At 43.9% G+C, this 13,360-nt stretch overlaps 1 protein-coding gene and 26 non-coding genes across 27 annotated transcripts in view; 1 reads left to right on the forward strand and 26 right to left on the reverse strand.

Annotated features, from left to right (window-relative positions):
• Positions 1-13,360, forward strand: part of cfap54 (cilia and flagella associated 54) — a 122,804-nt gene that overhangs the window by 57,736 nt on the left and 51,708 nt on the right. The gene's annotated exons all lie outside the window — the stretch shown is intronic.
• trnah-gug (transfer RNA histidin (anticodon GUG)) lies at positions 85-156 on the reverse strand. The gene has a single exon. It is a non-coding gene; the product is annotated as a tRNA-His (tRNA).
• trnar-acg (transfer RNA arginine (anticodon ACG)) lies at positions 585-657 on the reverse strand. Its single transcript has one exon. It is a non-coding gene; the product is annotated as a tRNA-Arg (tRNA).
• trnar-acg (transfer RNA arginine (anticodon ACG)) lies at positions 1,367-1,439 on the reverse strand. Its single transcript has one exon. It is a non-coding gene; the product is annotated as a tRNA-Arg (tRNA).
• trnah-gug (transfer RNA histidin (anticodon GUG)) lies at positions 1,660-1,731 on the reverse strand. Its single transcript has one exon. It is a non-coding gene; the product is annotated as a tRNA-His (tRNA).
• trnar-acg (transfer RNA arginine (anticodon ACG)) lies at positions 2,160-2,232 on the reverse strand. The gene has a single exon. It is a non-coding gene; the product is annotated as a tRNA-Arg (tRNA).
• trnah-gug (transfer RNA histidin (anticodon GUG)) lies at positions 3,246-3,317 on the reverse strand. Its single transcript has one exon. It is a non-coding gene; the product is annotated as a tRNA-His (tRNA).
• On the reverse strand, positions 3,746-3,818 carry trnar-acg (transfer RNA arginine (anticodon ACG)). The gene has a single exon. It is a non-coding gene; the product is annotated as a tRNA-Arg (tRNA).
• Positions 4,039-4,110, reverse strand: trnah-gug (transfer RNA histidin (anticodon GUG)). The gene has a single exon. It is a non-coding gene; the product is annotated as a tRNA-His (tRNA).
• On the reverse strand, positions 4,539-4,611 carry trnap-agg (transfer RNA proline (anticodon AGG)). Its single transcript has one exon. It is a non-coding gene; the product is annotated as a tRNA-Pro (tRNA).
• Positions 5,332-5,404, reverse strand: trnar-acg (transfer RNA arginine (anticodon ACG)). Its single transcript has one exon. It is a non-coding gene; the product is annotated as a tRNA-Arg (tRNA).
• trnah-gug (transfer RNA histidin (anticodon GUG)) lies at positions 5,625-5,696 on the reverse strand. The gene has a single exon. It is a non-coding gene; the product is annotated as a tRNA-His (tRNA).
• Positions 6,125-6,197, reverse strand: trnar-acg (transfer RNA arginine (anticodon ACG)). The gene has a single exon. It is a non-coding gene; the product is annotated as a tRNA-Arg (tRNA).
• trnar-acg (transfer RNA arginine (anticodon ACG)) lies at positions 6,918-6,990 on the reverse strand. The gene has a single exon. It is a non-coding gene; the product is annotated as a tRNA-Arg (tRNA).
• Positions 7,711-7,783, reverse strand: trnar-acg (transfer RNA arginine (anticodon ACG)). The gene has a single exon. It is a non-coding gene; the product is annotated as a tRNA-Arg (tRNA).
• trnar-acg (transfer RNA arginine (anticodon ACG)) lies at positions 8,504-8,576 on the reverse strand. Its single transcript has one exon. It is a non-coding gene; the product is annotated as a tRNA-Arg (tRNA).
• Positions 8,797-8,868, reverse strand: trnah-gug (transfer RNA histidin (anticodon GUG)). Its single transcript has one exon. It is a non-coding gene; the product is annotated as a tRNA-His (tRNA).
• Positions 9,297-9,369, reverse strand: trnar-acg (transfer RNA arginine (anticodon ACG)). The gene has a single exon. It is a non-coding gene; the product is annotated as a tRNA-Arg (tRNA).
• On the reverse strand, positions 9,590-9,661 carry trnah-gug (transfer RNA histidin (anticodon GUG)). The gene has a single exon. It is a non-coding gene; the product is annotated as a tRNA-His (tRNA).
• On the reverse strand, positions 10,090-10,162 carry trnar-acg (transfer RNA arginine (anticodon ACG)). The gene has a single exon. It is a non-coding gene; the product is annotated as a tRNA-Arg (tRNA).
• Positions 10,383-10,454, reverse strand: trnah-gug (transfer RNA histidin (anticodon GUG)). The gene has a single exon. It is a non-coding gene; the product is annotated as a tRNA-His (tRNA).
• Positions 10,883-10,955, reverse strand: trnar-acg (transfer RNA arginine (anticodon ACG)). Its single transcript has one exon. It is a non-coding gene; the product is annotated as a tRNA-Arg (tRNA).
• trnah-gug (transfer RNA histidin (anticodon GUG)) lies at positions 11,176-11,247 on the reverse strand. Its single transcript has one exon. It is a non-coding gene; the product is annotated as a tRNA-His (tRNA).
• On the reverse strand, positions 11,676-11,748 carry trnar-acg (transfer RNA arginine (anticodon ACG)). Its single transcript has one exon. It is a non-coding gene; the product is annotated as a tRNA-Arg (tRNA).
• trnar-acg (transfer RNA arginine (anticodon ACG)) lies at positions 12,469-12,541 on the reverse strand. Its single transcript has one exon. It is a non-coding gene; the product is annotated as a tRNA-Arg (tRNA).
• On the reverse strand, positions 12,762-12,833 carry trnah-gug (transfer RNA histidin (anticodon GUG)). The gene has a single exon. It is a non-coding gene; the product is annotated as a tRNA-His (tRNA).
• trnar-acg (transfer RNA arginine (anticodon ACG)) lies at positions 13,262-13,334 on the reverse strand. Its single transcript has one exon. It is a non-coding gene; the product is annotated as a tRNA-Arg (tRNA).

The following is a 13,360-nucleotide window of genomic DNA, read 5'->3' on the forward strand; positions in this document are numbered from 1 at the left end:
AGCTGGCAAGTTTCAAAATACATGAAATGAGACTGGAGTACACTACAACTACAACAGCTTAAAACATGCACAACTCATCATTGCTGCCGTGACCCGGATTCGAACCGGGGTTGCTGCGACCACAACGCAGAGTACTAACCACTATACGATCACGGCCACTTGGTTGACAAAGTGCCTCTTTCTTGCATATTTTGAGCTCTGGATATCAACTCTACTTGATTCAACAGGCAGTCGAGCAGGAACTTTAGAAACGAGCGGCAATTGATTCAGAGGAATTGTACAAGCTAGCCAAAAGTTCCACCTAGAATTGCTCCGCCCTACAGAGTAGTAGTCAGACGCTTTTTATACACAGTTTGTAGAGCAGGAAGTTGTGAAACGAGGAGTAAGTGATTTATAAGTTAAAGACTCGTAGGAGATAGCCAGTGAACATAACTGAAATCTACAAACCTTTTGTCCCACGCAATCTGAAAGCCTTTGTCGACATCATTTGTCTCTATAAGGATGTAAATTTACTTAGTTGAGCAGTTTGTAGGGCAAGAACTTGTTTAACGAGGAGCAAGTGACCTACAAGTTAAAGAATCGTACGAGCTAGCCAGGAGTCGAACCTAGAATCTTCTGATCCGTAGTCAGACGCGTTGTCCATTGCGCCACTAGCCCTACACATTGCTGCATTGTGGGAAATGCCGTGTTCCGACAGCAGTTCATGCAAATGTGTGGACAACGTGTGGACAACTCCAGTACAATTACTGGTGTCGTCGGAAAACATCGGGCTTCATTTAGAAAAATTGGCTGAAGCTGGCAAGTTTCAAACTACATGAAATGAGACTGGAGTACACTACAACTACAACAGCTTAAAACATGCACAACTCATCATTGCTGCCGTGACCCGGAGTTGCTGCGACCACAACGTAGAGTACTAACCACTATACGATCACGGCCACTTGGTTGACAAAGTGCCTCTTTCTTGCATATTTTGAGCTCTGGATATCAACTCTACTTGATTCAACAGGCAGTAGAGCAGGAACTTTAGAAACGAGCGGCAATTGATTCAGAGGAATTGTACAAGCTAGCCAAAAGTTCCACCTAGAATTGCTCCGCCCTACAGAGTAGTAGTCAGACGCTTTTTATACACAGTTTGTAGAGCAGGAAGTTGTGAAACGAGGAGTAAGTGATTTATAAGTTAAAGACTCGTAGGAGATAGCCAGTGAACATAACTGAAATCTACAAACCTTTTGTCCCACGCAATCTGAAAGCCTTTGTCGACATCATTTGTCTCTATAAGGATGTAAATTTACTTAGTTGAGCAGTTTGTAGGGCAAGAACTTGTTTAACGAGGAGCAAGTGACCTACAAGTTAAAGAATCGTACGAGCTAGCCAGGAGTCAAACCTAGAATCTTCTGATCCGTAGTCAGACGCGTTGTCCATTGCGCCACTAGCCCTACACATTGGTGCATTGTGGGAAATGCCGTGTTCCGACAGCAGTTCATGAAAACGTGTGGACAACGTGTGGACAACTCCAGTACAATTACTGGTGTCGTCGGAAAACATCGGGCTTCATTTAGAAAAATTGGCTGAAGCTGGCAAGTTTCAAACTACATGAAATGAGACTGGAGTACACTACAACTACAACAGCTTAAAACATGCACAACTCATCATTGCTGCCGTGACCCGGATTCGAACCGGGGTTGCTGCAACCACAACGCAGAGTACTAACCACTATACGATCACGGCCACTTGGTTGACAAAGTGCCTCTTTCTTGCATATTTTGAGCTCTGGATATCAACTCTACTTGATTCAACAGGCAGTAGAGCAGGAACTTTAGAAACGAGCGGCAATTGATTCAGAGGAATTGTACAAGCTAGCCAAAAGTTCCACCTAGAATTGCTCCGCCCTACAGAGTAGTAGTCAGACGCTTATTATACACAGTTTGTAGAGCAGGAAGTTGTGAAACGAGGAGTAAGTGATTTATAAGTTAAAGACTCGTAGGAGATAGCCAGTGAACATAACTGAAATCTACAAACCTTTTGTCCCACGCAATCTGAAAGCCTTTGTCGACATCATTTGTCTCTATAAGGATGTAAATTTACTTAGTTGAGCAGTTTGTAGGGCAATAACTTGTTTAACGAGGAGCAAGTGACCTACAAGTTAAAGAATCGTACGAGCTAGCCAGGAGTCGAACCTAGAATCTTCTGATCCGTAGTCAGACGCGTTGTCCATTGCGCCACTAGCCCTACACATTGCTGCATTGTGGGAAATGCCGTGTTCCGACAGCAGTTCATGCAAATGTGTGGACAACGTGTGGACAACTCCAGTACAATTACTGGTGTCGTCGGAAAACATCGGGCTTCATTTAGAAAAATTGGCTGAAGCTGGCAAGTTTCAAACTACATGAAATGAGACTGGAGTACACTACAACTACAACAGCTTAAAACATGCACAACTCATCATTGCTGCCGTGACCCGGATTCGAACCGGGGTTGCTGCGACCACAACGTAGAGTACTAACCACTATACGATCACGGCCACTTGGTTGACAAAGTGCCTCTTTCTTGCATATTTTGAGCTCTGGATATCAACTCTACTTGATTCAACAGGCAGTAGAGCAGGAACTTTAGAAACGAGCGGCAATTGATTCAGAGGAATTGTACAAGCTAGCCAAAAGTTCCACCTAGAATTGCTCCGCCCTACAGAGTAGTAGTCAGACGCTTTTTATACACAGTTTGTAGAGCAGGAAGTTGTGAAACGAGGAGTAAGTGATTTATAAGTTAAAGACTCGTAGGAGATAGCCAGTGAACATAACTGAAATCTACAAACCTTTTGTCCCACGCAATCTGAAAGCCTTTGTCGACATCATTTGTCTCTATAAGGATGTAAATTTACTTAGTTGAGCAGTTTGTAGGGCAAGAACTTGTTTAACGAGGAGCAAGTGACCTACAAGTTAAAGAATCGTACGAGCTAGCCAGGAGTCAAACCTAGAATCTTCTGATCCGTAGTCAGACGCGTTGTCCATTGCACCACTAGCCCTACACATTGGTGCATTGTGGGAAATGCCGTGTTCCGACAGCAGTTCATGAAAACGTGTGGACAACGTGTGGACAACTCCAGTACAATTACTGGTGTCGTCGGAAAACATCGGGCTTCATTTAGAAAAATTGGCTGAAGCTGGCAAGTTTCAAACTACATGAAATGAGACTGGAGTACACTACAACTACAACAGCTTAAAACATGCACAACTCATCATTGCTGCCGTGACCCGGATTCGAACCGGGGTTGCTGCAACCACAACGCAGAGTACTAACCACTATACGATCACGGCCACTTGGTTGACAAAGTGCCTCTTTCTTGCATATTTTGAGCTCTGGATATCAACTCTACTTGATTCAACAGGCAGTAGAGCAGGAACTTTAGAAACGAGCGGCAATTGATTCAGAGGAATTGTACAAGCTAGCCAAAAGTTCCACCTAGAATTGCTCCGCCCTACAGAGTAGGTGTCAGACGCTTATTATACACAGTTTGTAGAGCAGGAAGTTGTGAAACGAGGAGTAAGTGATTTATAAGTTAAAGACTCGTAGGAGATAGCCAGTGAACATAACTGAAATCTACAAACCTTTTGTCCCACGCAATCTGAAAGCCTTTGTCGACATCATTTGTCTCTATAAGGATGTAAATTTACTTAGTTGAGCAGTTTGTAGGGCAATAACTTGTTTAACGAGGAGCAAGTGACCTACAAGTTAAAGAATCGTACGAGCTAGCCAGGAGTCGAACCTAGAATCTTCTGATCCGTAGTCAGACGCGTTGTCCATTGCGCCACTAGCCCTACACATTGCTGCATTGTGGGAAATGCCGTGTTCCGACAGCAGTTCATGCAAATGTGTGGACAACGTGTGGACAACTCCAGTACAATTACTGGTGTCGTCGGAAAACATCGGGCTTCATTTAGAAAAATTGGCTGAAGCTGGCAAGTTTCAAACTACATGAAATGAGACTGGAGTACACTACAACTACAACAGCTTAAAACATGCACAACTCATCATTGCTGCCGTGACCCGGATTCGAACCGGGGTTGCTGCGACCACAACGCAGAGTACTAACCACTATACGATCACGGCCACTTGGTTGACAAAGTGCCTCTTTCTTGCATATTTTGAGCTCTGGATATCAACTCTACTTGATTCAACAGGCAGTAGAGCAGGAACTTTAGAAACGAGCGGCAATTGATTCAGAGGAATTGTACAAGCTAGCCAAAAGTTCCACCTAGAATTGCTCCGCCCTACAGAGTAGTAGTCAGACGCTTTTTATACACAGTTTGTAGAGCAGGAAGTTGTGAAACGAGGAGTAAGTGATTTATAAGTTAAAGACTCGTAGGAGATAGCCAGTGAACATAACTGAAATCTACAAACCTTTTGTCCCACGCAATCTGAAAGCCTTTGTCGACATCATTTGTCTCTATAAGGATGTAAATTTACTTAGTTGAGCAGTTTGTAGGGCAAGAACTTGTTTAACGAGGAGCAAGTGACCTACAAGTTAAAGAATCGTACGAGCTAGCCAGGAGTCGAACCTAGAATCTTCTGATCCCTAGTCAAACGCGTTGTCCATTGCGCCACTAGCCCTACACATTGCTGCATTGTGGGAAATGCCGTGTTCCGACAGCAGTTCATGCAAATGTGTGGACAACGTGTGGACAACTCCAGTACAATTACTGGTGTCGTCGGAAAACATCGGGCTTCATTTAGAAAAATTGGCTGAAGCTGGCAAGTTTCAAACTACATGAAATGAGACTGGAGTACACTACAACTACAACAGCTTAAAACATGCACAACTCATCATTGCTGCCGTGACCCGGATTCGAACCGGGGTTGCTGCGACCACAACGTAGAGTACTAACCACTATACGATCACGGCCACTTGGTTGACAAAGTGCCTCTTTCTTGCATATTTTGAGCTCTGGATATCAACTCTACTTGATTCAACAGGCAGTAGAGCAGGAACTTTAGAAACGAGCGGCAATTGATTCAGAGGAATTGTACAAGCTAGCCAAAAGTTCCACCTAGAATTGCTCCGCCCTACAGAGTAGTAGTCAGACGCTTTTTATACACAGTTTGTAGAGCAGGAAGTTGTGAAACGAGGAGTAAGTGATTTATAAGTTAAAGACTCGTAGGAGATAGCCAGTGAACATAACTGAAATCTACAAACCTTTTGTCCCACGCAATCTGAAAGCCTTTGTCGACATCATTTGTCTCTATAAGGATGTAAATTTACTTAGTTGAGCAGTTTGTAGGGCAAGAACTTGTTTAACGAGGAGCAAGTGACCTACAAGTTAAAGAATCGTACGAGCTAGCCAGGAGTCAAACCTAGAATCTTCTGATCCGTAGTCAGACGCGTTGTCCATTGCGCCACTAGCCCTACACATTGGTGCATTGTGGGAAATGCCGTGTTCCGACAGCAGTTCATGAAAACGTGTGGACAACGTGTGGACAACTCCAGTACAATTACTGGTGTCGTCGGAAAACATCGGGCTTCATTTAGAAAAATTGGCTGAAGCTGGCAAGTTTCAAACTACATGAAATGAGACTGGAGTACACTACAACTACAACAGCTTAAAACATGCACAACTCATCATTGCTGCCGTGACCCGGATTCGAACCAGGGTTGCTGCAACCACAACGCAGAGTACTAACCACTATACGATCACGGCCACTTGGTTGACAAAGTGCCTCTTTCTTGCATATTTTGAGCTCTGGATATCAACTCTACTTGATTCAACAGGCAGTAGAGCAGGAACTTTAGAAACGAGCGGCAATTGATTCAGAGGAATTGTACAAGCTAGCCAAAAGTTCCACCTAGAATTGCTCCGCCCTACAGAGTAGTAGTCAGACGCTTTTTATACACAGTTTGTAGAGCAGGAAGTTGTGAAACGAGGAGTAAGTGATTTATAAGTTAAAGACTCGTAGGAGATAGCCAGTGAACATAACTGAAATCTACAAACCTTTTGTCCCACGCAATCTGAAAGCCTTTGTCGACATCATTTGTCTCTATAAGGATGTAAATTTACTTAGTTGAGCAGTTTGTAGGGCAAGAACTTGTTTAACGAGGAGCAAGTGACCTACAAGTTAAAGAATCGTACGAGCTAGCCAGGAGTCGAACCTAGAATCTTCTGATCCGTAGTCAGACGCGTTGTCCATTGCGCCACTAGCCCTACACATTGCTGCATTGTGGGAAATGCCGTGTTCCGACAGCAGTTCATGCAAATGTGTGGACAACGTGTGGACAACTCCAGTACAATTACTGGTGTCGTCGGAAAACATCGGGCTTCATTTAGAAAAATTGGCTGAAGCTGGCAAGTTTCAAACTACATGAAATGAGACTGGAGTACACTACAACTACAACAGCTTAAAACATGCACAACTCATCATTGCTGCCGTGACCCGGATTCGAACCGGGGTTGCTGCGACCACAACGTAGAGTACTAACCACTATACGATCACGGCCACTTGGTTGACAAAGTGCCTCTTTCTTGCATATTTTGAGCTCTGGATATCAACTCTACTTGATTCAACAGGCAGTAGAGCAGGAACTTTAGAAACGAGCGGCAATTGATTCAGAGGAATTGTACAAGCTAGCCAAAAGTTCCACCTAGAATTGCTCCGCCCTACAGAGTAGTAGTCAGACGCTTTTTATACACAGTTTGTAGAGCAGGAAGTTGTGAAACGAGGAGTAAGTGATTTATAAGTTAAAGACTCGTAGGAGATAGCCAGTGAACATAACTGAAATCTACAAACCTTTTGTCCCACGCAATCTGAAAGCCTTTGTCGACATCATTTGTCTCTATAAGGATGTAAATTTACTTAGTTGAGCAGTTTGTAGGGCAAGAACTTGTTTAACGAGGAGCAAGTGACCTACAAGTTAAAGAATCGTACGAGCTAGCCAGGAGTCGAACCTAGAATCTTCTGATCCGTAGTCAGACGCGTTGTCCATTGCGCCACTAGCCCTACACATTGCTGCATTGTGGGAAATGCCGTGTTCCGACAGCAGTTCATGCAAATGTGTGGACAACGTGTGGACAACTCCAGTACAATTACTGGTGTCGTCGGAAAACATCGGGCTTCATTTAGAAAAATTGGCTGAAGCTGGCAAGTTTCAAACTACATGAAATGAGACTGGAGTACACTACAACTACAACAGCTTAAAACATGCACAACTCATCATTGCTGCCGTGACCCGGATTCGAACCGGGGTTGCTGCGACCACAACGTAGAGTACTAACCACTATACGATCACGGCCACTTGGTTGACAAAGTGCCTCTTTCTTGCATATTTTGAGCTCTGGATATCAACTCTACTTGATTCAACAGGCAGTAGAGCAGGAACTTTAGGAACGAGCGGCAATTGATTCAGAGGAATTGTACAAGCTAGCCAAAAGTTCCACCTAGAATTGCTCCGCCCTACAGAGTAGTAGTCAGACGCTTTTTATACACAGTTTGTAGAGCAGGAAGTTGTGAAACGAGGAGTAAGTGATTTATAAGTTAAAGACTCGTAGGAGATAGCCAGTGAACATAACTGAAATCTACAAACCTTTTGTCCCACGCAATCTGAAAGCCTTTGTCGACATCATTTGTCTCTATAAGGATGTAAATTTACTTAGTTGAGCAGTTTGTAGGGCAAGAACTTGTTTAACGAGGAGCAAGTGACCTACAAGTTAAAGAATCGTACGAGCTAGCCAGGAGTCGAACCTAGAATCTTCTGATCCGTAGTCAGACGCGTTGTCCATTGCGCCACTAGCCCTACACATTGCTGCATTGTGGGAAATGCCGTGTTCCGACAGCAGTTCATGCAAATGTGTGGACAACGTGTGGACAACTCCAGTACAATTACTGGTGTCGTCGGAAAACATCGGGCTTCATTTAGAAAAATTGGCTGAAGCTGGCAAGTTTCAAACTACATGAAATGAGACTGGAGTACACTACAACTACAACAGCTTAAAACATGCACAACTCATCATTGCTGCCGTGACCCGGATTCGAACCGGGGTTGCTGCGACCACAACGTAGAGTACTAACCACTATACGATCACGGCCACTTGGTTGACAAAGTGCCTCTTTCTTGCATATTTTGAGCTCTGGATATCAACTCTACTTGATTCAACAGGCAGTAGAGCAGGAACTTTAGAAACGAGCGGCAATTGATTCAGAGGAATTGTACAAGCTAGCCAAAAGTTCCACCTAGAATTGCTCCGCCCTACAGAGTAGTAGTCAGACGCTTTTTATACACAGTTTGTAGAGCAGGAAGTTGTGAAACGAGGAGTAAGTGATTTATAAGTTAAAGACTCGTAGGAGATAGCCAGTGAACATAACTGAAATCTACAAACCTTTTGTCCCACGCAATCTGAAAGCCTTTGTCGACATCATTTGTCTCTATAAGGATGTAAATTTACTTAGTTGAGCAGTTTGTAGGGCAAGAACTTGTTTAACGAGGAGCAAGTGACCTACAAGTTAAAGAATCGTACGAGCTAGCCAGGAGTCAAACCTAGAATCTTCTGATCCGTAGTCAGACGCGTTGTCCATTGCGCCACTAGCCCTACACATTGGTGCATTGTGGGAAATGCCGTGTTCCGACAGCAGTTCATGAAAACGTGTGGACAACGTGTGGACAACTCCAGTACAATTACTGGTGTCGTCGGAAAACATCGGGCTTCATTTAGAAAAATTGGCTGAAGCTGGCAAGTTTCAAACTACATGAAATGAGACTGGAGTACACTACAACTACAACAGCTTAAAACATGCACAACTCATCATTGCTGCCGTGACCCGGATTCGAACCGGGGTTGCTGCAACCACAACGCAGAGTACTAACCACTATACGATCACGGCCACTTGGTTGACAAAGTGCCTCTTTCTTGCATATTTTGAGCTCTGGATATCAACTCTACTTGATTCAACAGGCAGAAGAGCAGGAACTTTAGAAACGAGCGGCAATTGATTCAGAGGAATTGTACAAGCTAGCCAAAAGTTCCACCTAGAATTGCTCCGCCCTACAGAGTAGTAGTCAGACGCTTTTTATACACAGTTTGTAGAGCAGGAAGTTGTGAAACGAGGAGTAAGTGATTTATAAGTTAAAGACTCGTAGGAGATAGCCAGTGAACATAACTGAAATCTACAAACCTTTTGTCCCACGCAATCTGAAAGCCTTTGTCGACATCATTTGTCTCTATAAGGATGTAAATTTACTTAGTTGAGCAGTTTGTAGGGCAAGAACTTGTTTAACGAGGAGCAAGTGACCTACAAGTTAAAGAATCGTACGAGCTAGCCAGGAGTCGAACCTAGAATCTTCTGATCCGTAGTCAGACGCGTTGTCCATTGCGCCACTAGCCCTACACATTGCTGCATTGTGGGAAATGCCGTGTTCCGACAGCAGTTCATGCAAATGTGTGGACAACGTGTGGACAACTCCAGTACAATTACTGGTGTCGTCGGAAAACATCGGGCTTCATTTAGAAAAATTGGCTGAAGCTGGCAAGTTTCAAACTACATGAAATGAGACTGGAGTACACTACAACTACAACAGCTTAAAACATGCACAACTCATCATTGCTGCCGTGACCCGGATTCGAACCGGGGTTGCTGCGACCACAACGCAGAGTACTAACCACTATACGATCACGGCCACTTGGTTGACAAAGTGCCTCTTTCTTGCATATTTTGAGCTCTGGATATCAACTCTACTTGATTCAACAGGCAGTAGAGCAGGAACTTTAGAAACGAGCGGCAATTGATTCAGAGGAATTGTACAAGCTAGCCAAAAGTTCCACCTAGAATTGCTCCGCCCTACAGAGTAGTAGTCAGACGCTTTTTATACACAGTTTGTAGAGCAGGAAGTTGTGAAACGAGGAGTAAGTGATTTATAAGTTAAAGACTCGTAGGAGATAGCCAGTGAACATAACTGAAATCTACAAACCTTTTGTCCCACGCAATCTGAAAGCCTTTGTCGACATCATTTGTCTCTATAAGGATGTAAATTTACTTAGTTGAGCAGTTTGTAGGGCAAGAACTTGTTTAACGAGGAGCAAGTGACCTACAAGTTAAAGAATCGTACGAGCTAGCCAGGAGTCGAACCTAGAATCTTCTGATCCGTAGTCAGACGCGTTGTCCATTGCGCCACTAGCCCTACACATTGCTGCATTGTGGGAAATGCCGTGTTCCGACAGCAGTTCATGCAAATGTGTGGACAACGTGTGGACAACTCCAGTACAATTACTGGTGTCGTCGGAAAACATCGGGCTTCATTTAGAAAAATTGGCTGAAGCTGGCAAGTTTCAAACTACATGAAATGAGACTGGAGTACACTACAACTACAACAGCTTAAAACATGCACAACTCATCATTGCTGCCGTGACCCGGATTCGAACCGGGGTTGCTGCGACCACAACGCAGAGTACTAACCACTATACGATCACGGCCACTTGGTTGACAAAGTGCCTCTTTCTTGCATATTTTGAGCTCTGGATATCAACTCTACTTGATTCAACAGGCAGTAGAGCAGGAACTTTAGAAACGAGCGGCAATTGATTCAGAGGAATTGTACAAGCTAGCCAAAAGTTCCACCTAGAATTGCTCCGCCCTACAGAGTAGTAGTCAGACGCTTTTTATACACAGTTTGTAGAGCAGGAAGTTGTGAAACGAGGAGTAAGTGATTTATAAGTTAAAGACTCGTAGGAGATAGCCAGTGAACATAACTGAAATCTACAAACCTTTTGTCCCACGCAATCTGAAAGCCTTTGTCGACATCATTTGTCTCTATAAGGATGTAAATTTACTTAGTTGAGCAGTTTGTAGGGCAAGAACTTGTTTAACGAGGAGCAAGTGACCTACAAGTTAAAGAATCGTACGAGCTAGCCAGGAGTCGAACCTAGAATCTTCTGATCCGTAGTCAGACGCGTTGTCCATTGCGCCACTAGCCCTACACATTGCTGCATTGTGGGAAATGCCGTGTTCCGACAGCAGTTCATGCAAATGTGTGGACAACGTGTGGACAACTCCAGTACAATTACTGGTGTCGTCGGAAAACATCGGGCTTCATTTAGAAAAATTGGCTGAAGCTGGCAAGTTTCAAACTACATGAAATGAGACTGGAGTACACTACAACTACAACAGCTTAAAACATGCACAACTCATCATTGCTGCCGTGACCCGGATTCGAACCGGGGTTGCTGCGACCACAACGCAGAGTACTAACCACTATACGATCACGGCCACTTGGTTGACAAAGTGCCTCTTTCTTGCATATTTTGAGCTCTGGATATCAACTCTACTTGATTCAACAGGCAGTAGAGCAGGAACTTTAGAAACGAGCGGCAATTGATTCAGAGGAATTGTACAAGCTAGCCAAAAGTTCCACCTAGAATTGCTCCGCCCTACAGAGTAGTAGTCAGACGCTTTTTATACACAGTTTGTAGAGCAGGAAGTTGTGAAACGAGGAGTAAGTGATTTATAAGTTAAAGACTCGTAGGAGATAGCCAGTGAACATAACTGAAATCTACAAACCTTTTGTCCCACGCAATCTGAAAGCCTTTGTCGACATCATTTGTCTCTATAAGGATGTAAATTTACTTAGTTGAGCAGTTTGTAGGGCAAGAACTTGTTTAACGAGGAGCAAGTGACCTACAAGTTAAAGAATCGTACGAGCTAGCCAGGAGTCGAACCTAGAATCTTCTGATCCGTAGTCAGACGCGTTGTCCATTGCGCCACTAGCCCTACACATTGCTGCATTGTGGGAAATGCCGTGTTCCGACAGCAGTTCATGCAAATGTGTGGACAACGTGTGGACAACTCCAGTACAATTACTGGTGTCGTCGGAAAACATCGGGCTTCATTTAGAAAAATTGGCTGAAGCTGGCAAGTTTCAAACTACATGAAATGAGACTGGAGTACACTACAACTACAACAGCTTAAAACATGCACAACTCATCATTGCTGCCGTGACCCGGATTCGAACCGGGGTTGCTGCGACCACAACGTAGAGTACTAACCACTATACGATCACGGCCACTTGGTTGACAAAGTGCCTCTTTCTTGCATATTTTGAGCTCTGGATATCAACTCTACTTGATTCAACAGGCAGTAGAGCAGGAACTTTAGAAACGAGCGGCAATTGATTCAGAGGAATTGTACAAGCTAGCCAAAAGTTCCACCTAGAATTGCTCCGCCCTACAGAGTAGTAGTCAGACGCTTTTTATACACAGTTTGTAGAGCAGGAAGTTGTGAAACGAGGAGTAAGTGATTTATAAGTTAAAGACTCGTAGGAGATAGCCAGTGAACATAACTGAAATCTACAAACCTTTTGTCCCACGCAATCTGAAAGCCTTTGTCGACATCATTTGTCTCTATAAGGATGTAAATTTACTTAGTTGAGCAGTTTGTAGGGCAAGAACTTGTTTAACGAGGAGCAAGTGACCTACAAGTTAAAGAATCGTACGAGCTAGCCAGGAGTCAAACCTAGAATCTTCTGATCCGTAGTCAGACGCGTTGTCCATTGCGCCACTAGCCCTACACATTGGTGCATTGTGGGAAATGCCGTGTTCCGACAGCAGTTCATGAAAACGTGTGGACAACGTGTGGACAACTCCAGTACAATTACTGGTGTCGTCGGAAAACATCGGGCTTCATTTAGAAAAATTGGCTGAAGCTGGCAAGTTTCAAACTACATGAAATGAGACTGGAGTACACTACAACTACAACAGCTTAAAACATGCACAACTCATCATTGCTGCCGTGACCCGGATTCGAACCGGGGTTGCTGCAACCACAACGCAGAGTACTAACCACTATACGATCACGGCCACTTGGTTGACAAAGTGCCTCTTTCTTGCATATTTTGAGCTCTGGATATCAACTCTACTTGATTCAACAGGCAGTAGAGCATGAACTTTAGAAACGAGCGGCAATTGATTCAGAGGAATTGTACAAGCTAGCCAAAAGTTCCACCTAGAATTGCTCCGCCCTACAGAGTAGTAGTCAGACGCTTTTTATACACAGTTTGTAGAGCAGGAAGTTGTGAAACGAGGAGTAAGTGATTTATAAGTTAAAGACTCGTAGGAGATAGCCAGTGAACATAACTGAAATCTACAAACCTTTTGTCCCACGCAATCTGAAAGCCTTTGTCGACATCATTTGTCTCTATAAGGATGTAAATTTACTTAGTTGAGCAGTTTGTAGGGCAAGAACTTGTTTAACGAGGAGCAAGTGACCTACAAGTTAAAGAATCGTACGAGCTAGCCAGGAGTCGAACCTAGAATCTTCTGATCCGTAGTCAGACGCGTTGTCCATTGCGCCACTAGCCCTACACATTGGTGCATTGTGGGAAATG

Source organism: Anarhichas minor, unplaced genomic scaffold (assembly GCF_050575085.1).
Source record: "Anarhichas minor isolate MPS153535 unplaced genomic scaffold, ASM5057508v1 ptg000027l, whole genome shotgun sequence".
Classification (NCBI taxonomy): Eukaryota; Metazoa; Chordata; class Actinopteri; order Perciformes; family Anarhichadidae; genus Anarhichas; species Anarhichas minor.